This window comes from Lissotriton vulgaris, chromosome 3_1 (assembly GCF_964263255.1).
Source record: "Lissotriton vulgaris chromosome 3_1, aLisVul1.2, whole genome shotgun sequence".
NCBI lineage: Eukaryota > Metazoa > Chordata > Amphibia > Caudata > Salamandridae > Lissotriton > Lissotriton vulgaris.
The window spans coordinates 1,211,992,751-1,212,006,379 of NC_141689.1; positions in this window are offsets into that span (position 1 = coordinate 1,211,992,751).

Below are 13,629 nucleotides of genomic sequence, written 5' to 3' on the forward strand. Positions count from 1 at the left end.
GAGTGTGTGATGAGTTTTAGGTATTCATTCATGTTGAGTGTGCATATTCTGATTAATGTATTAATTGCTTAAAATTGTGATTGGCAAGCAGTGTCCAAGCTGTGTTTAAGATGGCTTTGCATCAATCACAAACTTTTGGGTGTTCATTCATGTTTCTTAGTTGCATTTATTCTTATTTATGTGCTAGTCATTCAGGCTTAAGGTTTGGTTATAGGATTTTCTTGTAAATTGAAGATCCAGAGCTATAAATTGTTGTTGGTACTTGTCTGCTGAATTGCATATTGTGAGGTGCCACATTCACTACACATTAGGGATAAAAAAGATTTAGGCAGGCACATGTGGTACATACAAAATTAGAGGAATTGGCAGAGGTGTATAAGTTTAATATATATGAGAAGAAAATTGTATTGAAAGTGAATAGAGACATTGAGGCACACAGAGCTTGAAAACAATATCAGGCCTTGTTATGGATAAGGAACCCCGAGAAGCAAATCTCTCTCGTGGGTCATACCATAGAAGTTATGAAGACAATGGGCCTGATTATGATGGCGGTCGGACGAGCGCCCGACCACCATCCTGTTGGGAACAGGACCGCCCGAATTGCTGTTAGTGGTCCCGCCATCAGGATTAGGATGTGGATGTGGCCACCTATAAGGAGGTTACAATCTGTATACTTTGTATTGCGGCGTGTGCTGCGTGCTGCAGCACACACTGCAGTCCAAAATAAACACATTGCACATATGCCTGCACTATGTGGCATGGACACTGCAGTGCTTGCCACATGGCGCAGGGATATGAAGGTGGGCACAAAGGTGCCCCCCAGGGCTCATGTCAGAGGACCAGGAAGGAAGGGGAGCCCTCTCTGGGACCCAAGTCACTTTCTGACTGCCTTTTCATGGCAGGATTACCGCCATGAAACGGCAGGTGAAAAATGATATTGTAATCCCTACTGTGGTGCCTGAGCAGGCACTTCCACTGTTATATTCTATATAGGTACCCCGATATAGGCTCAGGTAACATTGTAACCTTTCACCTATACTCTCCCCTACATTACACACATAACAGTTCTTGGGGACTGACCTGTTACTTAGATACAACACTGCACACGAATGCGGGATTTTCCCTGGTAAAAGCCTCATACATTATGCATGAGGATTCTTGGAAACTCAGCAGGACTACCATCTCCTGTATAATAACTATGTACAAAGTTAATTCCCAGCGTCGCAACAACTGGTGCAGCAAGGTAGAACCCCCAGGGAGGCCTTTGGGTATATAAACATCACATCTTGCTGAGACAGAGAGAGAAGACCAGGATTTCCCTGTCGACACACTGAAACGAGATGCTGAGGTACCTTCATGCAGATACTCCAGCTCACAGTGGTCTAACATCCCTTACGGGGTGTCCAACTCGAGACCAAGACAGGGTCCCACAGTCTCTCACTCAGGTAATGGGGTTGTCTTTATCCTAGAGGAATTCTTAGCTTAACACCTATATACATGCTAGGTACACTTAGGTACATCTAGTTAGGGTAGCATCGTAAAAGCATGCATTTTATTGTCATGTACTTTATATACTTGCCTGTATTCATGGTTATAGCAAAATGATAGAAATCTACTATCATTTTACTTTCTTAGTGCTTCTAATTATTTATATCTGTTACTGTCTAATGGTTTTTTCAGCACATCTATTTAACACTAGAATAACAACTGTTTAATAAATACTGTTTATTCTGTGTATTTCTCGGAGACTAAGTGAGCATGAGTGACTGAGCGAAAAGTAGTACACTGTTTCAATGGACCTGCGCAATCAGGGTTGTCATGTTCGATAGTTTCCAAGAACTATTCTCTTCCTGGTAAGAGGTGTTTCTAGCTGCACTGTGAGCTAGCTGGTACACAATGGGAAAACTACAGCCCCCGGGAATGAGGTGAATTTAGTGTCGGCATCCCCTATCAGCAGCTGGCCGTTAGGAAATATGAAGGGGCAGAATGAATCCTTGAAATGCATACTATTAATATCTGGTTTATTAGTAAATATTCCATCTAACTTGTGGCCAGCTGAATGGGTGGGGTCAGGCACTAGTTAAGTAAGACCGTATGATGCTGCAATGTCCAAAAGTCTACCAGTATCTGAATTGGTACTTAACTCCAATAGGGTATGAAGAGCTTGGGAAAAAGCTGCTCTGGGGCCTCTGGGGCCTATAGACAAGTAGGGCTTGGAATGTGGAGGCGTTTTTAGCTTAAAAGAAAAATGCATCGCCTCTGCTGGAAGCAGTGTGATTGCTTCTACTCGCACCTTTAGGTGCTCTCGATGTATGAGAGCAATACTGCCTCCTTTATTCACAGCCCTGTGCTGCTTAGTCACTGTATAACCTGGGGGGAGGGCCATATTCCAATCAGGCCCCGAGGACTCGTCCGTCCAGGTCTCGGTCAGAAAAGCTATATCAGGTTTGGCCATTTGTAACATACATTCTAGCTGGTATTTGTGCTTGACCACTGATCGCGTGTTTAATAGTATGCATGAGATCAACAATCTCCTCCTTTCCATAAAGTCGGGCTCGCCCTATGACCCCTGTCCTCCGGCAACCATGCACCTTGTGTCGGTAAACATTAGTATACACCTAACTCCTTTGTTAAACCACATTTTAGAGTCTGGCACTTACCCCTGTGCCTAAAAAAAGCATGCATCAGGCCAATCCTTAAAAAGCTGGCCATTGACTCAACTGAGACAAATTAACTATCGTCCAATTTCACCTCTTGTAATAGCTCTCTTGCTCTTGATATTAGACTATTGCAATACCCTTTGCATGGGCATTGATAACTCTCAGATCAAGAAACTGCAATCACTGCAAAACGCTGCTTCACGAGTGTTGTTACATATCTCTAAAGGCCATTCTCCATCGGCTCCCTGTCCAGCAACAAGTGGAATTTAAGACCCTTTGTCTGTTGCACAAAGCCCTTTATGGTGAAGGGGCAGTGGAAATCCAGAAGGTTTTCTCATAGTACTCTCCATCCAGAATTCTCAGATCCACAAATACAGGCCAAATTCACACCCCTAGAATTCGAAGAGCAAGATGAATGGGTCGGAGTCTGTTATTCGGGGCAGCCAAGCTATGGAATCAAATGCCTCATGCAATGCGACTCCAACAGAATCGGTTGCTCTTCAGGAAAATGCTAAAGACCTGGCACCTGGCTATTCCCGCGACATTAAAACTGAATTCTCCAGTTCTATAACCTAATCTCCATCTGATCACACTGATGGCTAAGAAGCCGCGGCATTCAAGCGCTCTATAAATATCTATCCTATCCTATCCTACACAGGCCAACATACACTGTGAGGGTGTATAGAATCAGTCTGACACTAATCCTACAGTGTATCTTGTCTAAACGTGCAAATCCTATACAGGTTTATAGGAACTACACAACACCACTGCTGTGGGAATTGCAGTCCCTCCGCCCACCGCAATCAAAATGCGGCAGGCATGTCATGCAGGGTCCGATGGCGGTAGGACTGCCACCGATGGCCTGACACTGGCGGTCCCACAGCCATCGTAATCTGGCCCTATAGCTCTAGACTATGCTGTTGTGATGTATCAGTAACAAACTTTAATCAAGCATAATTAAGTCACCCACATGGTATCCAGGCATGGCCTTAGAGGAAACTCCAAATGGCCCAGTTTGGCTACCTCAACTATGCAGGGAACACTGCACGATAGCCTCTAAGGTAAAGGAAAGTCCGGCACTCCAGGGGCAACCCTAACTGAGGACACAAAGAGGAGAATGCTGACTGGTCTTTAGTACTAAGAACCCAGGCCTTTTTATATCACTTGTACAGTGGAGAACCTTATCCTGATGAGTAGATGAATAGATAAATGAAATGAGATTACCAAGTTTGAAGGTGCACATGAAAGAGTCAAAGAAAAACACAAAAGAGCAGGAAGAATTAAGCAAGGTTAAGGACAAATAGTCAAAGACAAAAGGAGCCACAGTGAAATAGAAAAAGACAGTGGGTGGAGCTGAAGGGGGCACAAGACTAAATGAGTTTGAGGCTGGAGCAACTCATGAATTCCTCTAGACAGAAGTGCATGTAAGAGCATATATATATATATATATATATATATATATATATATATATATATATATATATATATATATATATATATATATATATATATATATATATATATATATATATATATATATATATATATATATATATATATGTATGTATATATATATATATATATGTATATGTATATATATATATATATATATATATATATATATATATATATATATATATATATATATATATATATATATATATATATATATATATATATATATATATATATATATATATATATATATATATATATATATATTTATGTTCCTTGGAGTTTATCTAGTCTTGTTATATTTAATAAGAATTTCCCGACCTGAGAGAGGACCAGGAAAATAATACAAAGAGGTAGAAAGGATTCCAACTGTGTCAAATGTGCTGGGAGAAGATTTTAATATGTTGGTTGTGCGTGTCATCTCTAGGGATTTGTGTATGAACACAACGGAGTTGTGAAGCGGAGACGGAGGAACCCATTAGAACCATTGACAATGGTCCATCTCCTGATGTTATGGCAAAATATAGGAAGTGATTGAGCTTTTGAAACTGAAAGTTCCACAGAAAAAGGTGAAATGATCCAAAATTATGAGGGCAATGCAAGAACCAAAGGAATCGGTGCATACTTATTAAGAGAGGTTAATGCAGGTTTACTAACAGAACAGTGAAATGGAATATTCAAAGGGCTTGTGTTCTAAGTCAAAATAGAGAGTTTATAGGACACCTAGTCTCACAGCTGTAGAGTGTGCCTATGTCAGGATAACAGGAGTGGACACTCAGCAAGACTGTTCAGATTGCCCTCACACATCCCCTAGGGGATGTCATGCTTCATCATTGGGCGTTGCTCCTCGTTGGGCCGGAGCTGCAATGCCCAACGTGTCCCCCGAAGGGTCGCTTTTGCTGATATCTTTTTTAAATTGCTGAACAGATGAATGCAAGTGAGGGGGCTGATTTCTAAAGTGGGGTGTTGTGTGTGAGGTTAAAACTGATAGGGGGATTTCCTGATACTACACTTTATTAGTAGGAGTCCCTTCCAGGGTAAACTAAATGAATAATGGCTGTTGCTACCTTTGGTTTTAGTATAAAACCTGGTAGTCAGTCAGATGTGAAGACAGGAAAGGAAGGTTGCGCTTCCTGTCTGAAGAGGTGGACCAAGTGGTGGTCATTCCTCAGAAAAAAGGTGTATTGTCCACATGTTTCATGCATATTTTGGTCTTAAGGATCCGGGGCGCTTCATCAGGACAAAAAACAAATATATTGTAAATACTACCCCATATAGAGCAGTGTCAAATCGTACTACCTGCTGGGTGTGTATCTTGTTGATCCAGACCGGCCTAAAGTTATATACTAAGGCGTGTCATCGGATGGTACGGAGGCGCCACATAGTGCGCACGCTATGGTTCACGTTGGAAGCCAGATCTGCGTCACCCACCCCCTCCATGCCATCCAAAGAAGTCCATAAGTAGAATGTGAGGTGAATTGCCACCCCCTATAATTTGTGATCAATACTGGGGCTACCCACTCCATGGTTTGTCTGTTGGAGGTTCGAAACCTACCCCTTTCAAGTAGAGATATCCATGTTGTAGGCATTTACAATCAGAAGATCACAAATCAAGTCCCTTTGACAAAGGAGAATTTTACTGCTATTTTAAATGCACAGTGAAAGAGGAACTTCGGGATTTTATGAAGAAAGGCATTGGGGTGCTTAAAAGGAGTCTCATCCCTGGTGGTCTAGTGGCGAGCATCTTTGCTCTGCAGCTGGTCTGCCTTCTGTCCTTGTGCTTCTGCCCCTTTTGCCTTCTCTGCATTCTTTTTTACTTTTTCTCTTTTATTTTTCCCCGTCTGCATAATTTTTTCACTTTTCACTCTCTTTTTTCTGAGCCATAGACCTGCTGCTGCTCGATTCCTGTGGTCCTGCTGCCTTCCAGCACCTCGGTTTCTGCCTCCCAGCTTCTCCAGCCCTTTCTCTCACACTACCTAATGGCAGCTACTGCACCAGGAAAGGTGCAATTTTAGTGACCTTGTTAGTGATCTGCTCCGCCTGGTTGCTGCTGCCCCTTGTAGGTCCGCAGAACCTCGTTGGTTGGTGGTTCGAGGCCTTCCTCCACCCACAGGCTCCCACCTGCACATCATCCTTGGTGGTCTTGTGGGAAGCATCTTTGCTCTGCTGCTGGTCTGCCTTCTTTCCTTGTGCTTCTGCCACTTTTTCCTTCTCTGTGCTCTTTTTTCCTTTTTTCTTTTACCCCTTTTTGCATATTTTTTTCACTTTTCGATCTCTATTTTTCTGCGCTGTGCTCTTGCCGTTGCTCGACCCCCCCTGGCCGGCCCCCTTCCAGCACTGTGGTTCCCGCTTCCCAAATCCCAGCTGTCCAGTCCTCACACTACTTATAGACGGCCTCTGCGTGGCTGTGCAGCAGATGTACCGCTGGCGCACCAAAGGCAAGCATGTCTGTGCATGTTTATGACTAAACCACGCCCAGCACCACGGATCCTGGTTCTCAGACCTTCCACTGATATGACGAGAGCACCCTCCTTGCTCTCAACACCAGACACCATGCCGCCTTCCACCTCATGTTGCCAAAGGACACCCAAGGACCTTTCTCCTGCCAAAACTGCAGCTGTACCCTCACCCACCTCTGCACTCCAGCTCCTCCTGCTGCCCTGCTGACCCACAGCGCACCCGACTGGCTTAGCTGCATCCTCCTCAACATATTCTCCCTCCACAAACACGCCACAGAAATCTGGGACCTCCTTAACTCTGTCTTACCCGACACTGCTTTTCTCACAGAAACCTGGACAAACCCCAGCTCAGGCCTCACCATCACCACCTCCATCCCCCATGGCTACGAGATCATCTGCAAGGACTGCACTATCTGACCAGGAGGAGGCATCGCCATTGTCCACAAGAAATCCAATATCACTATTATCAACTTCATCGCAGCCCAGGCTCTCGCATCTATCCATTACATCCTCATCTGCAACCTCAAGTTCCACTTGGACAACCTCAATGACCAGCACACTGCATCCCTTCTGGACAACCTCGCCCCCATTGGAGTCATGCAGCTAGTCACCTCTCTGACCCTCGGAGCAGGACACATGCTGAACCCCATCTTCTCCACCAGCAAAAACATCACCTACAGCCACACCTCTGAACTCCTCTGGACTGACCACCGCTGCGTTCATTTTGCCTTCACCAAACCCACTGTACACCGCTCCACCCCTCGCCGCAACTGCAACAAGGTCACCGAAGAACATCTCACCACCTCTTCTCTTTCACCTTCATCAAGGAGTTTGCTGAACTCAATAGCAAGACAACAGAAGTCCCTCCCTCTCAAGACCTCTGCAACAAACTCAGCACCTTAATCCACCTCAACATCAAGCAACAGCTTTAAAGCGTACGGCCCGCCGATCACTCCCGCCACCACCACATGCAACAACGCCACCCCCCCAATAGATCCAGTACAACTGGACCCCACTAACCATGGACAATACCCTCAAGACTATGAAGAGCATTCATTCCGTTGCCCCCTCAGACCCCTGCTTGCACCACATCTTCCACAGAGCCACCAATGCCCCTGAACTACGCCGCACCATAAACTGCTCTATCAAGACCACCACCTATCCCGCTGACTGGAAACACACTTAGAACAACCCCGTGCTGAAGAAACGATCTGCCAACCCGAAAAACCTCAAGAAATTCAGTCCCATCTCCCTGCTCCCATTCAGCAAGGTCATCGAAAAGGCCATCAATGCACAACTCTCTGAGTTCATTGAAGCCAACCACATCCTGGACTCCTCTCAATCCAGCTTCTGAAGCAACTACAGGATCAAGACAGCGCTTCTTGCTGCCACCAATGACATCTGTACCCTCCTCAACCGGGGAGAAACAACAGCTCTTATCCTCCTGGACCGCTCAGCTGCCTTTGACACCATCTCCCACTGCACCTTAAGCACAAGACTCTACAACACCGGCATCCGCAACAAAGCCCTGGACTGAATCCAATCCTTCCTCACTGGTAGAACACAGCAAGCCAGACTACCACCGTCCGTCTCAGAGCCCATGGAGATTGGCTGTGTAGCCCCCAGGGCTCTTCCCTGAACCCCATCCTCTTCAATGTCTATGTGGCTCGCTCACTGCCATAGTTAGGAAACACAGACTCAACATCATCGCTTATGCTGATGACACCCAGCTGATCCTCTCCTTCACCAACAAGCCCACAATCGCCAGAAACAACTTCAATGACAGGATGAAGGCCATCGCCACCTGGATGAGAGATATTTGCCTGAAGCTCAACTTGGACAAGACTGAAGTCCTCATCCAGGGAGTCCTGGTGGCCCACCATGTTAGGAACCACCCCCCACACCCACAGACCATGCACAAAACCTCAGCATCATACTGGACTCCTCGTCCACTACGAACCTCCAGATCAGCGCCGTCTCCTCATCATGCTTCCACACTCTTCAGCTGCTTTGAAAGACCTTCAGATGAATCCCCACTGAGGCCAGAAATATATTCGCCCACACATTCATTAGCAGCAGACTTGACTATGACAGCACACTGTATGCAGGCATCACACAGAAACTTCTTAGGAAACTACAGCCAGACAGTTCCTCAACATCCCTCGCCTCAGCCACATCTCCGAACACCTACGAGAAGCCCACTGGTTCCCAGTCAATAAAAGAGTCACCTTCAAGTGCCTCACACACACCTACAAAGCACTCCAGGATGCTGGACCAGCATACCTGATACACCGCCTCTCATTCCACGTACCCACCAGACATCTCTGGTCCGCCCAATTTGCCCTTGCCACTGTCCCTCAGATCTGCAGGACCAGTACAGGAGGAGTATCCTTTTCCTACCTCGCCGCTAAACCCTAAACACCCTGGCTCTCTACTTCAGGCTATCCCCATTGCTTACCCAGTTCAGGAAGGATCTCAAGACCTGGCTCCTCGACTGAACCCCAGTGCCCAGTTGGACAAGCAGTCCCACCCACCCCCAGCACATTGAGACCCTCACAGGTGAGTAGTGACGCTTAACAACTGACTGAAGGAGTAGAGCCCATGAAAATGAAGCTAAAATCAGATGCAGTCTACTCCTGATCATGGTACAAACTCACTACAGAGGTAGTGGCAGGAATGGCTACATATCTGAGCAGGTGATAGATGGAGGTATTTTGAAAAAAGCACTGGGCAGTCCTTGCAACTCATCAATCACTGGAATTCAAAAACTGAAGAAAAAGTGAAGAATCATGCAGGACCTGAAAAAGGTTTCATGGAGCAGGATTTCCCGAAAGAAATGTGCTCGACTGAACACCCCTATAATATGTACTACATTAAGTAATGTTTAAACAACTAATGTGCACAGTTACACTACACGTTCGAAGCTTACTTTGCAAATATGCACAAACTAACCAGAATCCATGAGTAAATAACCAGAAATTTAATAATTTTGTGTTTAGAATGGGGTAAAAGGTTTTTGCATGGCAAGGACGCATGGGTAACTCATAAAATGCAAGGTGTATGATGCTTTAAATTCACAAATAACAATGTTTTCTGCTTATGATATGCTAGGCTGACCGTTAATAATGAAAAAGTGCTAAATTGGGTGGTAAACAGTGAGAATTATATTATCGTTTAAATAATAAATGTCTATTTCCTATTCTTTTAGTAATGAACGAGCCTTCCATGTTCTTAACTTGTCCAAACTAGAGGGAGGGTGGATTTATGTGCGAGCAAGGATCATGTGACTACATAACTGAAATGCTGTGCAAGCTTAAAAAGCCTGACCTGGTGAAGGACGAAGACGTTGACTGCCTGCCAAAGCCAGTGTCATCATGTGAAAGGAAGCAGTAGTTGCTGAATTTAATAAATTGTATAATACATTTGTAACATCTGTACTCATGAGACAGAGGCTGTATGGGAAAATATTTTGAACAGTGGTATATTCAAGTGAAGGATGATTTCATGAAGGGATAACATTCCACCCTTAGAAACCAACCAATCTCTTACTTAGAAAATGTGAAGTTTGCAACTATTGTGGGACGGACATGTATTTTTTAAGGTATAAGAAAAGGTGCTTTGGGGGCGTGCTTTTTGGTAGATGCCATCGGGGAGAGGTCACTTAGGCTTAGGTGTCCAAGAGACGGGTGCAGCGCTGTTTGTCAGTTTTGCTGAGAGGCCTAGCTGTTCATGTCCTATCCCTGTCTTGGTTCTCGAGTCTTTGATCCCTGACTCTTAGTTTGGGGGTTCCGTCACTACTGCCTTGGCCTGGGTGGTGTTTTTCACCTTTACAGATCCATTGGGTTTGTATTTTTTTAAACATTGCAGAAATATATTTGCAGTCGTAATTTTCTCTGTTCTTTTGTCTCTTCTTCTATCCGTCCGAATGTGGTCGTTAAAGTCGATCAATAATTTGCATCTAATGTCTCTTCATCTATCCACTCTTTTGCAATGTATAATTGAAGTGTTATTTCGTTTTTGCTATGATTAGTTTCTTACTCTCTCATGAGGTTCCAGTATTTGAGTTTATGAACATTTGCTATGAGCATTGATTATTACTAGAAAAATTACAAAAAAATTACTGAGTGTCTGTGGTTCTTTTGGTTAATTATTGATTATTAATGTTCTTGAAATTTCCATTACCATCAACTCTTCAGCTAGTTGGTTTATCGACCAAGTAGATGAAAAGTTGATTAACATATGTTAGTTACGTATAACATACAGGATGATTAATATTAGGATGAGTAACAAAGTAGGTTGACAAAGAGGAAATAAACTTGACCCCAGCACATCAGGGATTTGAGTGAATGTGTATGGGCCAAAGTTGTGTGATGATATTGAGCATTTATCCCTGATCAATTATTGGGTTCGCGCTGCATCTGGTTAATTAAATTGTAATCCCACATTGTCTTGAAGTACCAAATCCTGCTGTTATCCTTTTCAAGATTCCACAGATGCAAAATGGTTCAATCATAGACTCATGCCAAGCATTCTTTTCCATGCCTCTACATGAACACAGTCAGTTTCTTCGCACATTCATATTTTTGAGTAAAACCTGGTTTGGTGCAGCTTCCTACAAGGGTATACAGAAAGCCCATCAGTCTTCAATCAAATACTTAGAAAAAATCTGGAGACCCTACAGCTGCCTTGTAATTTAGTAGCAGTGTAATACTTAGATGATGTAATGGTGGCATCTATAATGAGAGAAAGCTGCAAATTAGACAGAATTGCCCTATTAAATCACCTAGTAGAGAATGGACACAAGGTATCCACAAGTAAAATCCAGAACAGTCAGAAAAAGATCAGTTACTTGGGACACCACAATGAGAACGGAATGAGAAAGGTATCCAAAAACAAATATTTGCAGCACTGAGAATGAAACCACCCCTACACAAAGAGAAGTCAGCCTGTCCCTGGGCATGGTTGGGTACTGATGCAAGTGGATCCCAAGCATTTCTCTAATGGCAAAGCCTCTACAGTGGCTTACACACAATGATGTGAGTGATTCAGTACTCTGGGATTATGAAAGCATGAGTATTTTCCTAGAGCTCAGAAACACTCTCTTTATAACTCCTGCACTAGGAATGCCAGACTATAAGAGGGACTTTTCTCTCTTTTGTCAAAAACGTAATGGGTGTGCATTGTATGTGTTGGCACAGACCCACGGAGAAGTAAAACGGCCGGGGGCATACTTTTCAACCACACTCGATAATGTGGATGTGGCACTTTTATGCTGTCTCAAGTCAACTTCTATTGTTTGTGCAGTCATTCACTTTAGAGATGGAATCATCATGGGTTATACCGTTATCTTGATGGCCCCCTCATTTAATTGAAAACTTTGCTGACTCTTACTCAAATTTAGCATATTACAAACAGCCAAGTAATCTGATTTGAGCAAATAATGTTAGTGACTTAGAACATTTCTTTGAGATGGTGTTACCTCTTGAACCTTGCAACACTTTTGCGAATTTCTGATCTTGTTGTGAAGGAGGGTGATTTAAATCACAATTGAGTAGACGTTTTAGAATTTTGCACCAAGCCAAGACCAGACATACTGGATGTACCACTTGAATCAGTCAAAACGACTATATGTGGATGGCTCTTGTTTGAGGGACCTTTAAGGAACTTTGTGAGCCGCATATGCAGTATGAACACCTTTTGGTATTGTGGAAGCATCCTACCTGAGCAAAGTAACCTAAGAAGCCAAATTAATTGCATTAACAAGAGCATGTTTTGTGGTCAACAATTTGAGAGTTACCATTTACACTGACATCCGTTATTGGTTTTGCCTGGTTATTTTTTTTTGGGGCAGTGGTGGTTACAAAGGGGTTTTATGACATCCTCTGGTTCCCCTGTTAAGAATTAGTATCACAGTCTTAATCTCCTTGATGCACTCCTGTCACCCAAAGAAGCTGCCATTGTAAAATGCACTGCCGACAAAAGCGGTGTCGACATGGTCACATCTGGAAATTGGTACACAGACCAGGTGGCCAAATTCTGTGCTCTTGAGTGACGCTCATTTAATCTAGATGAATAATATCAAACTGGCAGTGACCATGTGACAAATGTAAATGTAAATGTACATGTATTTATATAGCGCAAATTACCTACATCGCAGGCATCTAAGCGCTTGCTTAGGGAACCCGTCCTGGTATTCCCCTGTGAGATAACCCCGGCAGGGTATCCACAAGGTGAAAGCCAGGCATCCCGCCGTGAGGGGCCATTGTGGAGAATAAGCAAGCTATTGCCCAGAGTCGCAGAGTGTGAACCCGTGAGTCGAGTAGGCACCGGAGCGAGAATTATCAAGTCTGTGGAATTATTGAGCCCAAGCCCCGTCGAGGCGGGGAATTGAACCCTGGTCCAGGGCCGATCTCAGCTTCCGGGACTGCCGCCTCTAACCCCTGAGCCACACTTCTCCACAAATATGTTGTTGACCACAATGCACGCCCTTGACGAACTCAGAGACATTCAATGACAAGCACCTAACAATGAGATGGAAAAGTGGGTCAGAGCATTTTTGAATGATGGGAGGCCAGTGCTGCGGTATTCACTGTTGTCCAAAACATTCTGAAACTTCCTTGACGCTATCCATGTTGGGAGGAATGGTATAATCAGTGCCTTTCAGAGGTAGTGGTGCAGCATCCATTTCAGGTTGATGGCCCAAAGCTAGTGTCAGCGATGCATTATATTACAGCAGTTAAATACAGGCAAAAAGACAGTTGTGACTATGAGTCACATATGAAAGTCAACTGGCCATTTTAGCTGCATTCAGGCTCATTTCATTTAAACATCTATTTACCAGGGACTGAAGTATATATTAGTTGTTGTTTGCCTGTTTTTCCACTAGTTTGAGGCATACCTGACTAGAAGGAAAAACAGTCTCACAGTAGACAAATTATGTTGAGGCAGATGATCTCTCATATTTGCATGCCTGTTACTTTTGAATCAGATTGTGGTACTGTTAGAAATGGGGTCTCTAGTTGGCAGAGGTTGATACCTTTGTCCAAATAGGGACC